At 38.5% G+C, this 14,640-nt stretch overlaps 1 protein-coding gene and 1 long non-coding RNA gene across 21 annotated transcripts in view; both read left to right on the top strand.

Moving 5' to 3' along the window:
- The window catches only part of LOC116660826, a 21,071-nt gene extending 12,707 nt beyond the window's left edge, over window positions 1-8,364 (top strand). Inside the window, exon 3 of the long non-coding RNA XR_004316475.1 lies at window positions 7,450-8,364. This is a non-coding gene — a long non-coding RNA (uncharacterized LOC116660826). The remainder of the gene's footprint in view (window positions 1-7,449) is intronic.
- The window catches only part of LOC116660823 (leucine-rich repeat and calponin homology domain-containing protein 2-like), a 27,700-nt gene extending 13,060 nt beyond the window's left edge, over window positions 1-14,640 (top strand). For 7 of the 20 annotated variants that reach the window (XM_032471143.1, XM_032471163.1, XM_032471154.1 and 4 more), the window contains one exon: window positions 599-1,584. The gene's annotated coding sequence lies outside the window, so the exon portion shown is untranslated. The other 13 variants (XM_032471144.1, XM_032471165.1, XM_032471137.1 and 10 more) reach the window with 5 other exon arrangements.

The following is a 14,640-nucleotide window of genomic DNA, read 5'->3' as shown; positions in this document are numbered from 1 at the left end:
AACAAAACATTAGATTTATATTTTTTCTTATTTTCCCAGTTACTTTTTTATATTTGAGAATAAATGAGAAATGAAGGATTTAATCAGCCACATTAGAGTGGAAAGTTTTTAGTGTCCTTTTAATAAAATATTTTGCGTTATATTTTGTATATTTTACTTATTTGCAATTGGTCTGTCAAGATTATCTACTCCTTCTTGACTCAGTTTTAGTAATTTGCATTTTTTCTAGAAACAGTGAACTTAATTTAGAGTCTAGATTTTTAAAATATATGCATTATTTTACATACACATAGATCTCTTTTTAATGAAAAAAGTTTTCTCATTATTTGTAGTTATATTCAATTATCTTATTTCCTTCAACTAATTTGCAAAGTAGGTTGGTGGCTCTTTTCAAACTACCATACATATTTTTATATTTTAAATATTGTTTAAAACATTATTTTTCTTTAAAATTTCTCCTCTTTTACTTGCATGTTACTTATCTGTTTCTAGATTTTGAGTAGAATATTTTATTTTAAACTATTTTTTTCTAATAATGCTTTAGAGCATCATAAATTAACTCTGATTGTTGCTTTTTTTTTTTTTTTGTCTCTCATAGGAATTGATGAATATTCTGACTAATTTTGAGAGTTTCTTTTTTATTGAAATAAAGTTTCTGGTGTACAAAATAGTGAGTTATGTTAAAAGAGTTTCTAATGCCAATTTTGATTCTCAAAATTCGTATTAAAGGTCAGTAAAGAAATGTAAGCTATCCTTTTTTTTTTATTTCTATGTAAAGAGCTTTAGTTGGCTACTATTTCAGTTCTAAATTTATTGCACTGTGGTTTAAGGGTGTAGCTTGAATAACATCCATTTTTTAAATTATAGCTTGTCAATTGCTGAGTCATTGATTGATCTTACCATGTGGTAAATTATTTGTAGGTGTTTCAATAACGTTAGGAAATAATGAGTATTCCTAATCTGGGTTACATGCTTCTATGTCTAGTAAACAAGTGTTGCTTGTTGTAGCTTTTAAATCTTCTATACTCAGTTTCTAAGAAAAAGGCATTAAGATGTTATAGAATATTAAAGAACAATTCAAAGAATGAAGGCATCTTTATGTGCCAACAACAAATGCCCTCAAGATGTAAGTGCTGAAGCCAAATTTTGGAACCCCTCCTCCAGGGCTTTGCTCAGACCTTACCTTCTCCGGAAGCTGACTGAGAATCCTATTTAACGTTGCAGAACTCTCCACTGCACACACAGGAAATTCTTACTCTTTACTCCGCTCTGCTTTTTCCACAACCCTTAATATATTCTGCAATATTAAATGATTTAATTATACGTTATGTTTACTGTTAATTGTCTGCTTTTCTCCACTCAGATATAAGCGCCACAAAACCAGTAACTTCTGCTTGTCTTGGTTGCCAATGTCTCCCAGTGCCTGGTACACAATGAGTAACTGTTTAATAGATATATCTTGAAAAAATGTTTATTATTGTAAGTCATGTAGGAATAAAATCCCAAACTATTTTGAAAACACATAAGATGCAAATACATAGAAAAGAACCCATAAGGAAACTCACAGAATTGTTACGTGTTTGATTCTAGGATGGGGTTGAAAAATCAAGGAGGCTTTTTACTTTTAACTTGACATCCTTCCTCATTTGATGGTGTTTATAATAAAAAATATGTAAGTATTCAGTATGTAATTGCAATGTTAAAAATTAAATTTGAAATGACAAATGGCTCAGAATAAATAATATGTTTTGATAAAGAAGAGTGATAGATGAGGATGACCCTTACCATGTATGAAAGGAGACTCTAAGCTTCTCTGTGGAATGGCATTGATAAAGGAATAGACCTGCACATCGGGGAACCAGGCAGATGTCTGGGATAGATTCCTTAGCAGAGATGAGAAAACACTACATAAGAAAGGCATGTCAAGTCAAGGTGGAATAGAGAAACGTGGAAATAATTATTGAGCTCTTGGGGTTAGGAGCGAAACAGTGTGAATTTCACCTTACATCAAAAAGGAAAATATAAATAGAAAAATATAGAAACATTATATTACTCATGACAGGAAACACCATACATAAAATGGAAAGTCCAAAATTACTTTGAAAAAAAAAGTGCTAAACAAATATAGAAGATACTGGATTGAGATGCCTATTAAACCAAGGTCCATGCAACCGAAAGAAAAATACTAAAACTCTGGTAAGGGGACAAAGCTCTTAGACATGCAGTGCTGATTCAACCATAATCTACCAATTTGTTTCTTTCTTTAATAGTCAAATAAGCCATTTACAGATGGTTACTTCACACTGAGTGACCCTAAGCGTAGTCTGAAGTCTACAAACAGCATATTTGCAGAATTTTTAAAAGGCTTTAAAATCAGAGAAGTACTGGCTTTTGGGTAAAGTAAGACTTTCTACAGTTAATTTTTATTGTAGTTTAAACACAAATCAAGGATGCTGGTTCAGTGACAGATGAATGCAAATTAACTGGGATGGGAGGCTATTTAACTGCCCAGAACAGGGGGAATCTGTCTGCCTGGAAACCCTGTCAATAATAATTAGTGCTTTCTGAAAAGGATGTTGTAGGTACACAGTCAAAATGATCCTTAAAGGGGGGATATAATTTGACTTAGGGAAATAACTGCTTGTGGAGCAAAAATATAACAAAGCACCGCACTCGGAAGTGATAACCACACAAAATACCACCCCACGCCCAGGCTCGGTCTTATATAAGAAACTATCATATTGCCAATTAAATAGTAATTGCTCAGTGATGACACTTTGAAATGGCCAAATACAAAATTGAGAGAAGAAAGGAATTGATCCCAGTCACCTCTCTGTCCCTCTTCCCTGCCTCCGCAGCCCCACAAACAAAACAGCAAGGGAGAAAATCCAACAGCCCTGTTAGAATGATTTTCCTGTCTCACTTTCATAAGAGACCTGGAAATAACATCGCACCAGTTTATAAGCCAGACAGGGCCTGGCCCGCTGTGTCAACACAGAAAAGCAATCCTGCAGTCCCAGCCCTGCCTTGTGGCCTTTAGGACTGCTTCAGAAATCAATCCTGGGGAAGAATAAAAGGGCAGCACCACCAGGCTCAGGGACACCCCTTGCAATCTGGGTTCTAGCTGTGGATTTGCCAGGAGAAGAGTCCCGGCCACGCACGCAAGCTCCTTCCAGGTGCTGCCAGCCCTTTGAGGCTGAGATGCTGGAGGACTTCGTGGGTGAGGTACTGAGCTACAGCTTTGCATTAATTACCTCACTTTGTCTCCACAGCAGCCCTTTGAGGAAGATGCTATTCTGGTTCCCCTTTGCACAAAGGAATAAAGTTACTTAGAGGAAGTCAGTTGGCTAAGGTACTGATCCAGTGCATAAAGTTGGCCCTTTTTACCTTAAGTATTTACAAAATAAAATGTTTTCCTGACATCTTTGTGCTCATTTATCTGGGCAGCCAGGGCAAAGTACCATGGACTGGGTGGCTTAAACAATGAAGATGTATTGTCTCAAATTTCTGGAGGCTGGAAGTGGAAGAGCGAGGTGTTGGCAGGACTGGGGCCTCCTGAGGCCTCTCCCTTGGTTTATAGATGGCTGATCGTTCCCGTGTTCTCACATGATCTTCCTTCCCTTTATGTGTCTCTGTCTCCTGGCTTTCTCTTGTTCTAAGAACACCAGTAATGTTGGATTAGGGCCCACACTGATGAGCTCCTATAACCTAACTACCTCTTTAAAGGCCCTGTGTCCAAACATAGTCACATGCTGAGGCGTTGAGAGTTAGGAATTTAAACATGAATGTTGGTGCAGGGTAGGGGGGACACATCTCAGCCCATAACAACTTTATTTTTTTTACAGACTTTTCATTTAATATTTTATCAAATAATGACCATAACCTGCACATCCCACTCTTTGCCAATCCAATAAAAAATATCTGATTTTGTCTGAGAAAAACCTACAGTATGTTAGCTGACTCGTCTCACTTTGCATGTTCTTGATATTTGAGGTAGTTAGAGTGACCCCCAAAATCATATAGTAAGTCCCCATGCAGCAGCTCGGAAGCCCCAGCGTTCATCAGGACCCCTGGAGGACCGGCTGGGCTCAGCCTCCGAAGTCAGGTCTGAAGTAGGTCTGAAGGAAGTCTTGGGAATCTGCATTTCTAACAAGTTCCCAGGTGACACTGTTGCTGCTGGTCTGGGAGTCCCCCTTTGAGAAGCGCTGTTCTGGCTTATTCCCAGCCCCCTCTCTTAGGTGCCTCTTCCGCACCAGCCTGCCCATCGTGAGATGCAAAGGGCTCAGAAGAGAACCTGCTTGAACTCCCAGTGCTGCCTTTCCTCCCCGCACCGGCACCTGTGCTCACTCGGCCTGCGTGGCTGCTTGGAAAGATGGAGTTTCTTTGGTCTTTCTAGAGCCCGTCCTTCCACATGGGTACCAATCCCAACCCCTGTTGCACACTGAAGACATCAGTCCATGCATTTTCCCAGTCTCTCCTACATTGCCAACTTTTTTCTCCTTACAAAATCATCCTTATCAGCACATAAGCATGATATTAATTCTCTCATCTTGAAAAGCAAAATTGAAACAAACAAAAAAAATGTATATTTTACTGCACTCTCCCTTCCCGTTAGTTGTTACGCTATTTCTTCTAGTCTTTGCAACAGAACCCCTGGAAGGGACGGTCTTGACTCAGTCTCTCCTGTTTCTCTCCTAATCTCTCATAAACTCACTGTGATCAGACCTTCACTCCCACCATTTCACCAAAACTGCTCTTATTAAGGTCACAAACGACCCCCAGATTGCTAAATCTCATGGCCCACCTTCTGCCATCTCATATTTTACCCCATGCGGCAGACATGACATTCCTTGTTCATACACTTCTTTTGGCATCTAGGGCAGCTGATAATGAGATTACTCTTGTCATTTAGAATATATTAATGGTTAAAATTTCAAAAAGTCTTTAGCTTTCTTTCTAATAAGATAAATATAGATAGATATGATCTACATTAAAAAAAAAAAAGTCTTTGGGGTCGCCCATGATTCTGTAACACTGTTAAGAGTCCCTGACACCGAAAGTTTGAGAAGCACTGCGGTCCTGAGTGCTCCTGGGCTTTGAGACATCCGGAGTTCGGGGCTTTCTATTCCATTGTCTCTCTAGTGTTTCTACGTAGAGTTTTGGGAAAGGTGGGTTATGTATTGTCCCATGGAAGATGAAGATGTGATTCTCAGAAAGGCACCACCACACACAAAAAAATACACATCTATTTTAATGTGGTTAAGGTCGAGATTTTTCTCCTTAAAGAGGAAGGAGCAATGCAGAGAAGGGACAAAGCTTTCAGGGTTTCAAATCCTACAAGTTCCCCAGCTGCCAAGGGTAAGACCCCATCAGGTTCTTTGGAAGGTGTCCGTTTGCCAGTGTAAACTGTTCAGGGGCTTCATGATAGCTGCGCCTGCTGCCCAAAGGCAGGCAAGCAGCAACCTGCTGGGAGATTTGTGGAAAGTGCAGATAAATCGGAGTTTCTGTTGCCATGTGAATGATTCCCTTGGCAGGCCTGAGATTGAGGCCTAAAGATCTGTTACTCTAAATAGAAACTCTACAAATACTTCTTGATTAATTGGTTGATGGACTGAAGAAATAGCAAAAATTATAAATTAAGAAGTGATATATGGTAAATTCTCACAGCTGTATAAATATCCTGGAAAAGGTCACTTGGTTTTGAGTGAAGTTTGTAAGCATGTGCAAAATTTGGAATGAATAATTTAAGATAAATTACAGGCACAATAATTTTTTTTAAAAACTTCTACCACAATGGGAAAGCTATGAGATCATGTAATTCACATTGGCAGACATCCCATATCTCTTGAGTTATCATAAACTGCTGCACAAAAAGCCTAGGTATTCAAAAAGATGAATAATTCAAAAATGCTATTATTTCAATTATGCAAATAAACTCTCATAAGAACTATACAGCAAACTGAGAAAAGTTGGTATTCTGTCCTGGTGACACCCCATGCTGCATTCCTTTAGGGGGAAAAAAAACCTGATAACTAAATTTTATTGAAATATTGCAAAAAAGAAACAAAAAAGAAAAGAAAGAAAGAATTAAACAATGCCTAAAACATTTTCTATTGTTTTTCCTTGGGTTTCAAAATACAATTCAGACATTGTTTCTTCCCTAGGAAGCCAAAAAATTTTACTGCTTACAAACAAGGCAGATAACATCAAGAGAAGAAAATATACTTCTTTTCATTTTCTCTGCCACTGAAATGCTACTAACTCAGCAGAGAAGAATCCGTTAATGCATAGCAAGTCACAGGGCCCTATGAGTTTTTTCTACATCAACCTAAACAGGGAAATTATAATTCTGACTATGCACCTCTTTTTCCCTCTTTGTAAAAAGTGTATTAATATGAAACTTTCAGGGGTAAAATATTGCAATCCATTCTTTCTGAATCCAAAGAACTGTTTGCCCATGAAAAGAAATTTCACCAAGTTAGAGACATTATTTTATAAAAGTAGTAGAATATTCTTTCTGCTAGATAAAGACAGCAGCCCATCAGTTTACTCTTGTACCTGTAGGTAAATGGTCTTCTCAGTCTACATCACAATTACACCTTTCCACTACACAGTTTAGTTTTGTGAGGGCAGAGGCTGGGACTTCTTGGTCCTAGGAGCCAGTCATTGCCTGGTTCAAAATAAGTTCAACAAATGTTTGTTAAATTGAAAAGTTAAATATTGCCATCTGAATCTTCAACAAGCACTACACATTCAGTATCTTCTCCCATCATTACCTATCTTTGTAGATTGCTTCATCACCTATCACTTTCAAAGCCAAAAATGTTGGTTTCAATGACCGTGTACTCTGCCACTCTGAACTTTATATCCAATTAATGAATCCAACAGACTGCAAATTCTCTATTGGTGCACAAATTTGGGCTTCATTATTATTTACCAAAGTTTTATTTTAGATTCATTCATTTCCCCTAGTATAATGCTTTCTCCAACTCCTTTCACTTTAAAGTTGGCAGTATTTGCTTTCCAAAAGGTGGAAAAAAGAGGTATAATTGATATGCTAAGACAGGAGGAAAAATAGAATCATTAAATGTTCAATTAAAACCACAAAAGGCAGAAAGAGTGGAAGACAAAAATAGTGACAAAAAAACAAGGGCAACATATAAAAAACAATAACAAAGATGGTAGCTATTAATCCCAACCATGTCAATGATTACTTTAAATATCAGTGGTCTAAATGTACCAGTCAAAAGACAGAGATTGTCAGTATGGATCAAAAAATAAAACCCAACTGCATTTTTATATAACAAATCCACGTTAAATATAAAAACATATATTGATTAAAAGTAAATGGATGAAAAAAATACATCGTCCTAATATTAATCAAAATAAAGCAGTAGCTAGACTAATTTCAGACAGAATAAAGTGTAAGGACAATTATCAGGGATAAAGAAGGGAGCTACATAATTATAAGTCAATTCTCCAAAAATACATAACAATTTTTAACATACGAGCACCTAAGAACAGAGTGTTAAACTACATGAGGCAAAAACTGATAAAACTGCAAGGAGAAATGAATGCACTAGCGTAGCTGAGGACTTCAACAGCAGACTTCAGCATCAGTTGAAGACTTCACCCTTTTTTCAGAAATGGACAGATCTAGTAGGCAGAAAATTAGTAAGGACATGGTTGAACTCAACACCACCATCAATAAACTGCATAATTGACACTTATAGATTACTTCAGCCAATAACAGCAGAATACACATTTTTCTCAAGTCATATGGAGTATTCAAGACAGACCACGTTTTGAGCCATAAACACATCCTAACAAATTTAAAAGAATTGAAATCATGCAATGACCACTCTCATACCACAATAAAATTAAACTAGAAATCAATAACAGAACAATAATTGAAAAATCTCAAAATACACAGAGATTAAACAATATTCTCTTAAACATAACACATGGGTCAAAGAAGATATATCAAGAAAAAATTTTAAATGTTTTGAACTAAATGAAAGTGCAACTTATCAAAATTTATGAAATACAGTGAAAATAGTGCTTAGAGGAAAATTTTCAGTATTGAATGTATGTATTAGGAAAAACAAAAGGTCTAAAATCAGTAATCTAAGTTTCCACTTGGAAAAGAAGAGAAAATTAAGTCAAGCTAGGCAGAAGAAAATAAATAAGAATTACAGTAGAAGTCAATGAAATTGAAAACAGGAAATAAATAGAGGAAATCAACAAAACCAAAAGCCAGTTATTTGAAAGGATCTTTAAAATCAATAAGCCTCAAGGGGGTGGGGCTGGGAAGGGACAGACTGGCATTTCAAAAATGTAGAGTAGATAAACAAGATTATACTGTGTAGCACAGGGAAATGTATACAAGATCTTGTGGTAGCTCACACAGAAAAAAATGTGACAATTAATATATGTATGTTCATGTATAACTGAAAAATTGTGCTCTACACTGGAATTTGATGCAACATTGTAAAATGATTATAAATCAATAAAAAATGTTAAAAAAAAAAAAGAAAATTGGTAATATTTGTTAAAGAGACACACACACACACACTGTTTGAAAAAGACATGCCCCTAGATAAAAATATTTATGCTGTGAAAATGTCAGATCACTCCAAATTTATTTATAAATTTAACATAACTCCAATTAAAATTCATTCTAAGAATAAAAAATAAACACCAAAGATCCTAATAAACATATAACCAAGAAGATACATTGATTTCAAATAAGCATAAGAAAAGATGATCCATATCATATATCATCAGGGAAATGCAAATTAATACAGTGAGACACCACTGGGCATCTATGAGTATGGCCAAAATCTAGGGCGCTGACAGAACCAAATGCTTGTGAGGATGTGCAATAACAAGAACATTCAAATATTGCCTGTGAGAATGCAAAATGGAACAGCCCTTTTGGAATGCAGTTTGATGATTTCCTACAAAACCAAATATACTCTTATCATATGATCCAGTGCTCACACTCCTAGGTATTTACTGAAAGGAGTTGAAAACATGTCCACACAAAAACCTGCACTCAAATGTTGATAGCAGCTCTGTTTATAATTGGCAAAACTTGGAGGCAACCAAGATGCCCTTCAGTAGGTGAAGAATAAATTAAGGTACTTCCTGATGGTGGAGTATTAGTAAGCCCTAAAAAATGAGCTGTCAAGTCATGAAAAGGCATAAGGGAAACTTAAATGCATATCTCTAAGTAAAAGAAGCCAGTCTGAAAGGCTATATGCTGTAGAGTCCAACTACAGAACATTCTGGAAGAGGCAAAACTATGGAGACAATTAAATCAGCGGTTGTCAGGGGTTGATGGGGAAAGATAAAGAAGCAGAGGACAGAGGATTTTTAGGGCATTTTTAGCACTCTGGATGATATTATAATGATGGCTATATGCCATTGTACATTTGTCCAAACCTGTAAAATATACAAGACCAAGAATGCACTGAAATGTAATCTATGGACTTTGGGTGGTTATGACGTAACACAGAGATGACAGCACTGCATGGTGATGTTGAAGGAAACTGAGAGCAAGCTTCATCCTTGCTCGTAAAGGTACCATTTTGATAAGTGATGTAGATAATGAGAGAGGCTTTGTGTATGTGGTGGCAGAGAGTCTGAGGAAAATCTCTTTCCATTCCTCTCAATTTTGTTGTGAATTAAGACTGCTCTAAAAATTATCTTTTTTTAAAAATGGATATAAAATATTGCTACTGCTTTCTTCTCAGTTTCCCCTCTGCTTAGACTTTCAAAGGCTCCTTATTTTCTATATTAATCACATACTTACCATATTCTACTGGATTTTACTATATGCCTCCAAACAACAGCGTCCTCATCAGCTCCTGCTTACAATTTCCATACGCCCTGTATTCCCAACAAGTGCCTCTATCTTAAGGTGCTTTCCCCAGAAGCAAATCCAGGGGCAGGGATTTGCATGCAATTGCTTTATTATTTGGGAGATGTCCCCGTGAAGCACCATAAACATTCAGGAAAGGAAGACAGGAAAGAAGAGAAACTATAAGATATGCAGTATAAGTAGGTTTTAGAATGAGCGCAAATACTGACCAATCTCACTGGGGAACCCTGGGATACAGTGAGATACACTCTTCCCCGTTATTCAGTGACCAACCCCAATTGCTTTCAAGGGGTATCATATTCTCCAGTCAGTTTGCCACTGGCCAAGAGCTTCTCCTGGATGCATTTGCTCCCTAGCATTTTTAGCCTGCCTCGTGCATGAACAGATAGAATGTCTCTGGCATAGTTACAGGTGCTTCCAGCTGAATGCATGCTGCCAAAATGGTGAATGCCAAGGACATATGGGTGGGCGCTGATGCAGGACTATTTTAGTGCACTTGGCACAGTCTCATTTATATGTCTGTTGCTGTGCTTAAACAGTTACTCACGTAGGGGCTGCCTTGTTGATTGTTGTTACCAGTGAAATTCTACTCAACCTCTAGTCCCAAGGTCAGCCGTCACTTACTCTAATTCCATCCCTAAGGAAGAATTAATGATTTCCTCCTCTGTACATCCATCATACATCTCTAGAGATCAAAATGTCAACCTGGACTCACCATCTCCTTCCACATCACCATGCAGTGCTGTCATCTCTATTTTATACATGAGGAAACGGTCAGGCAGGTCTGCCCAAGATTATCTGGCTCCTAAAAGTTGGAGCCCAGACTCCAACCTAGTACTCTTAACCCAGAATCTTCTACTTGGCTCAAGAAACCAAACAACTTTGAAATGAACTCAACTTGTATCTTTTCCATGAAGTAACTGAAGACCAACTGGCCCCAATAAGCCCCCTGACATTCCAGGAATCAGAACCGCAATGTGAAACAGATTTATCTGAAGACACCAATTTATAGAAATGATTTCTATATGAATTGCTCCACAAAATCTGAGTGTAGATAAGAACATATTTGTATTTCCTATCAATAACTCAATCATCACCCGCCTTATAAAAAGAAGTCCAGTTTCTCCCTATTGATGTGCCTCATTTCCCTGTTTTTTTTTTTTTTCCAGAATCATGGCAGTTTACACAAACTAAAAAGATTTTACAGCCTTCCACACCCAAGCCTGCAGAGATTCGGTGTCTCAAGTACCCACTTCCTTTGCATCCTGCTGCAGCACAGTGGACAATGGAAGTTGGCCCCACAGTCTGCTTGTCAGTGCTAGTCTCCGGCTGTGACTGTCTCGGTGGTCTCAATGCCACCCAGCTGGTTTTCAAGGAATTACATTCATTTGGTGCCCTCAGGGCGAGGCTCAGCCTTCCAGCGCTGACTGAAGCAATGACTGCTCAATTTTTTCAGTCTCCTATGCAGCCAGCTCACGGGGTCTGCTGGCCCCAGAGTACCAGGATAGGATGGTTCCGGTACCTAGCACTTTATGGAAGGATGATCTTTTTCCTTCCCTGTTCTCCCTTGTCAACCCCACTCCTTGTATCCTCAATCCAAAATTAGAGTCCTCGTGCTTTATGACCCTATTAACAGGGGTGATGCTCAGCCCACAAATTCAATTAAGCAACAAGCAGGCAATCCTGTGCAGCATGAAACTCAATTTTTATCGAGACTCACCTTACCCACAAAGGTAGTGGGAAACTTAAGCTCAGTCCCATTCATAGTTTTCTGTCTCCTTTTGGGGCCTTGGAGGGTGGCTTGGGATTCAGGAGTGGGAACTCTCTGATCCTCAAGCACTCGCCCATACAGGTAGCCGCTGGGACCTCCTCGGCGCTAATGCGCATGCGCCCTTCTAACCCGCTGGCTCACCCGTGCTGTCCGCACAGCGGGGCCTGGACCTCCCCTCTGAGCTCATCTATGAATCCCATCTCCTCAGACGCCCACATAGCCGTGTCCACTCAGAGATCCTGCCCTGGGTCACCATTCCTGGTGGCGGCCGAGGCCCCAGCCACTACCACACCGGGGCCTGTGCGTGCAGTCTTGCTTCCTCCCTCCAGACTGACACATCCCTGAAGCGGTGCGGGGCTCAGTCCCACTCTGCCTGCTGCTTTGGGTCAAGTATTTTGTCCAATCTGCCTTTGCTCTCTCTTCTATGGGGCTTTTGAAAATCAAACAGATAAGCTAATAATTAAAAAGCCCAAAAGATGAGGAAGCTCTTCCTACTTTCTGCTTTTTCATGCCTCTTCCCTGAATTGGATGGAAGGAAGAGAGAATAATTTAGGGAGAAAGATTCCAGAGCGATACTGCAAACTGTTACCTTAGATACACCTACAAGATAAAAATAAGCCTTCCTACAGGTTCTGTCTTCTCCCCACAAAGCTAACACCCTAAGCCCTGCTCACGAATATCCCCTTTATAATGCATTTCTCTCCAAACACGTCCTTTTGCCCTGTCCTGCTCTTGTATATATAAAAACATTCAGTTCTAGAAAGTCCTGTCCATCTTTTAAAGATTTGCTTCCTAAAACTCCAAGGTGGTTTTCTGAGTACAAATTTATTCTTTAATGGGCTATTCTAAAAAAAAAAAAAAAGAAAGAAAGAAAAAATTAAATGTGTCAACTGATGTAACTTGATAAACCTTAATATCAACACAGTTACCCCCAGAGGACACAGGTGGAGAGGATGATGAAGGTGATGAGTGATTGGGAAACTTAATTCTGAGTTAGTACCTGGTCTTCTGTGTCTAAAAATATCACTTTATTTTAAAAGACTTAAATATTTCTAGATAAAGCAAACCTTTACTTTTGCCCAAACAGGGGAAAATATTTTTGTGAGTGTCTGTTCTATTTTAACAAGCATCATCTTAGACAACAAAAGAAATGATCAGAAAATTGCTTTAAAAAAAATCTGCTATTCAGATATAGGACTCATAGTCATCCTCTTATGAGATACTCTGAAGAGGCTGCTCAGGAGGATAAAAAAGAAAAATGCAATTGTTAGATGTCAGTTAAATAAATGTTTATTGTAATTTAAGCTAATAGTTATTCATTATTCAGTCAACTATTTGGTATAAATAAATATTCTCCCACTTGTTAGACCCTGGGGCCTTTCTTAATCTTATCTGAATTTCTGAGTAATCAGAAGTTATAGATTGGGTGCATGTTGAGCTACGGACACCCATGGTGTCACTGCTTCATTTTTTTTTTTTTTTTTCATTTCAAAGCAAATGGTCCATCCAAAGTGAAACCTGCTGTGTTGTCTTAGTGGTAGAGGATGCTTTAATCTTTGTTGGTGGTGGTATTGTTGCTGTTGTTTTAATCAGACAGTTATTTCAAACAGAAGCAATCAAGTTTCTTTTTTTCATCGCCACCTCCCTCCACCTTTTCCACGCAATCCATGCTGTTAAGGAAATACCCTTGTTAGTAAAGTGACTCATCTATGTTTTGAGCAGCTGAGCAGCTGGAAAGGTCATTGTAAGGGAATCTTTTCAGATGGTCAGTGTAAGTTAAAATCTCATTAGAAATATGGCAGTGCCTCGGGGTCATAGATATCTTCTGAGGTCTAATGTGTCTTCCAGAGGCAGAAAAAGAAGTTTCTACTCAACGGGGTGCCAAAGAGGACATTTAACTCCAAGCTCCACAATCTGAAATTGGTCCATGCATCTCCATCTGCCCCTAAAACTGGAAGCCATAGCCAGTTTCTCTCCTCTTCATCCCCGCATTTACTGAGACAAGTAATTTCTCTACAGACAAGCAGAAAGCGCACTCCTCTCTGTTTAAGGAAAGATGAAATCCCCACTGTGAATGCCATGACTCTAGGCTTTCTGATGGACAGCTGCCAAGTCTGCATGCTTCCACTCAATAACGTGCTTTGGTTTACAGGCTGAATCCCATCACTCCGCTGAGAGAAAACCTCTGAGGGGCTGGGATGCAAGACAGTAAAAGCATGACAGCAGGAAGGCTGAGGAGGACCTGAAGGAAGGCTCGCTATCTGGAGAAGTCAGGTTCAAAGTGAAAGTGGAGTGGAGAGAGAAAACACACACCAAACCTGTTCAAACCTACACTCAGAACATTTTATCTAATGTATTCAGAGGGTCTCCTTTCTAAGCAAAGGAGTATAGATTGTAAACATCAGTTGTGCCATAAGGTAGCTGAGCCAACTTACCAGAAAACCAGCTTTATCTTCTCCAATTTAGTGTTGGGTTATATAGTCACAATTTGAATTTACAACTTATGAAGAAAAAGATGATTTTGTATTTTCTTAAATGTAATAAAGTTTCCTGTTTTTAATCACAGTCAATGTAGTCAAAGTGACTATTATTATATCTGATTTGTAGTTATTTCTTCATGTGTTGTTTTGACCAGCTGGAAAACTAGCTCTAAGAAGAGGCATTCAAAGAGGAGATAGTGCACTTCCTCAGCATTTCTACTTTAATAGAAGTGAACCAGAGAAGGGACCATTACTGAAATATAGTCATAATTTTTATGGGTGGTTTGAACTTGTTAAAAGTTGTAACTGGGATTTTCTGTTCAAATTTTCTGCAGCCCACGTATCCAGAGTTCATCATAAGAGGGTTGACTAACCAGCTTCAAAGTTCCTGAAGCCACACCAGTCAGAATGGCCATCATTCAAAAGTCCACAAATGACAAATGCTGGAGAGGCTGTGGAGAAACGGGAACCCTCCTACACTGCTGGTGGGGATGCAGTTTGGT

The sequence above is a fragment of the Camelus ferus genome, chromosome 31, assembly GCF_009834535.1.
Source record: "Camelus ferus isolate YT-003-E chromosome 31, BCGSAC_Cfer_1.0, whole genome shotgun sequence".
Taxonomy (NCBI): domain Eukaryota; kingdom Metazoa; phylum Chordata; class Mammalia; order Artiodactyla; family Camelidae; genus Camelus; species Camelus ferus.
Note: the sequence above shows the minus strand (reverse complement) of the source record. Positions and strands in the feature narration are given on the sequence as shown.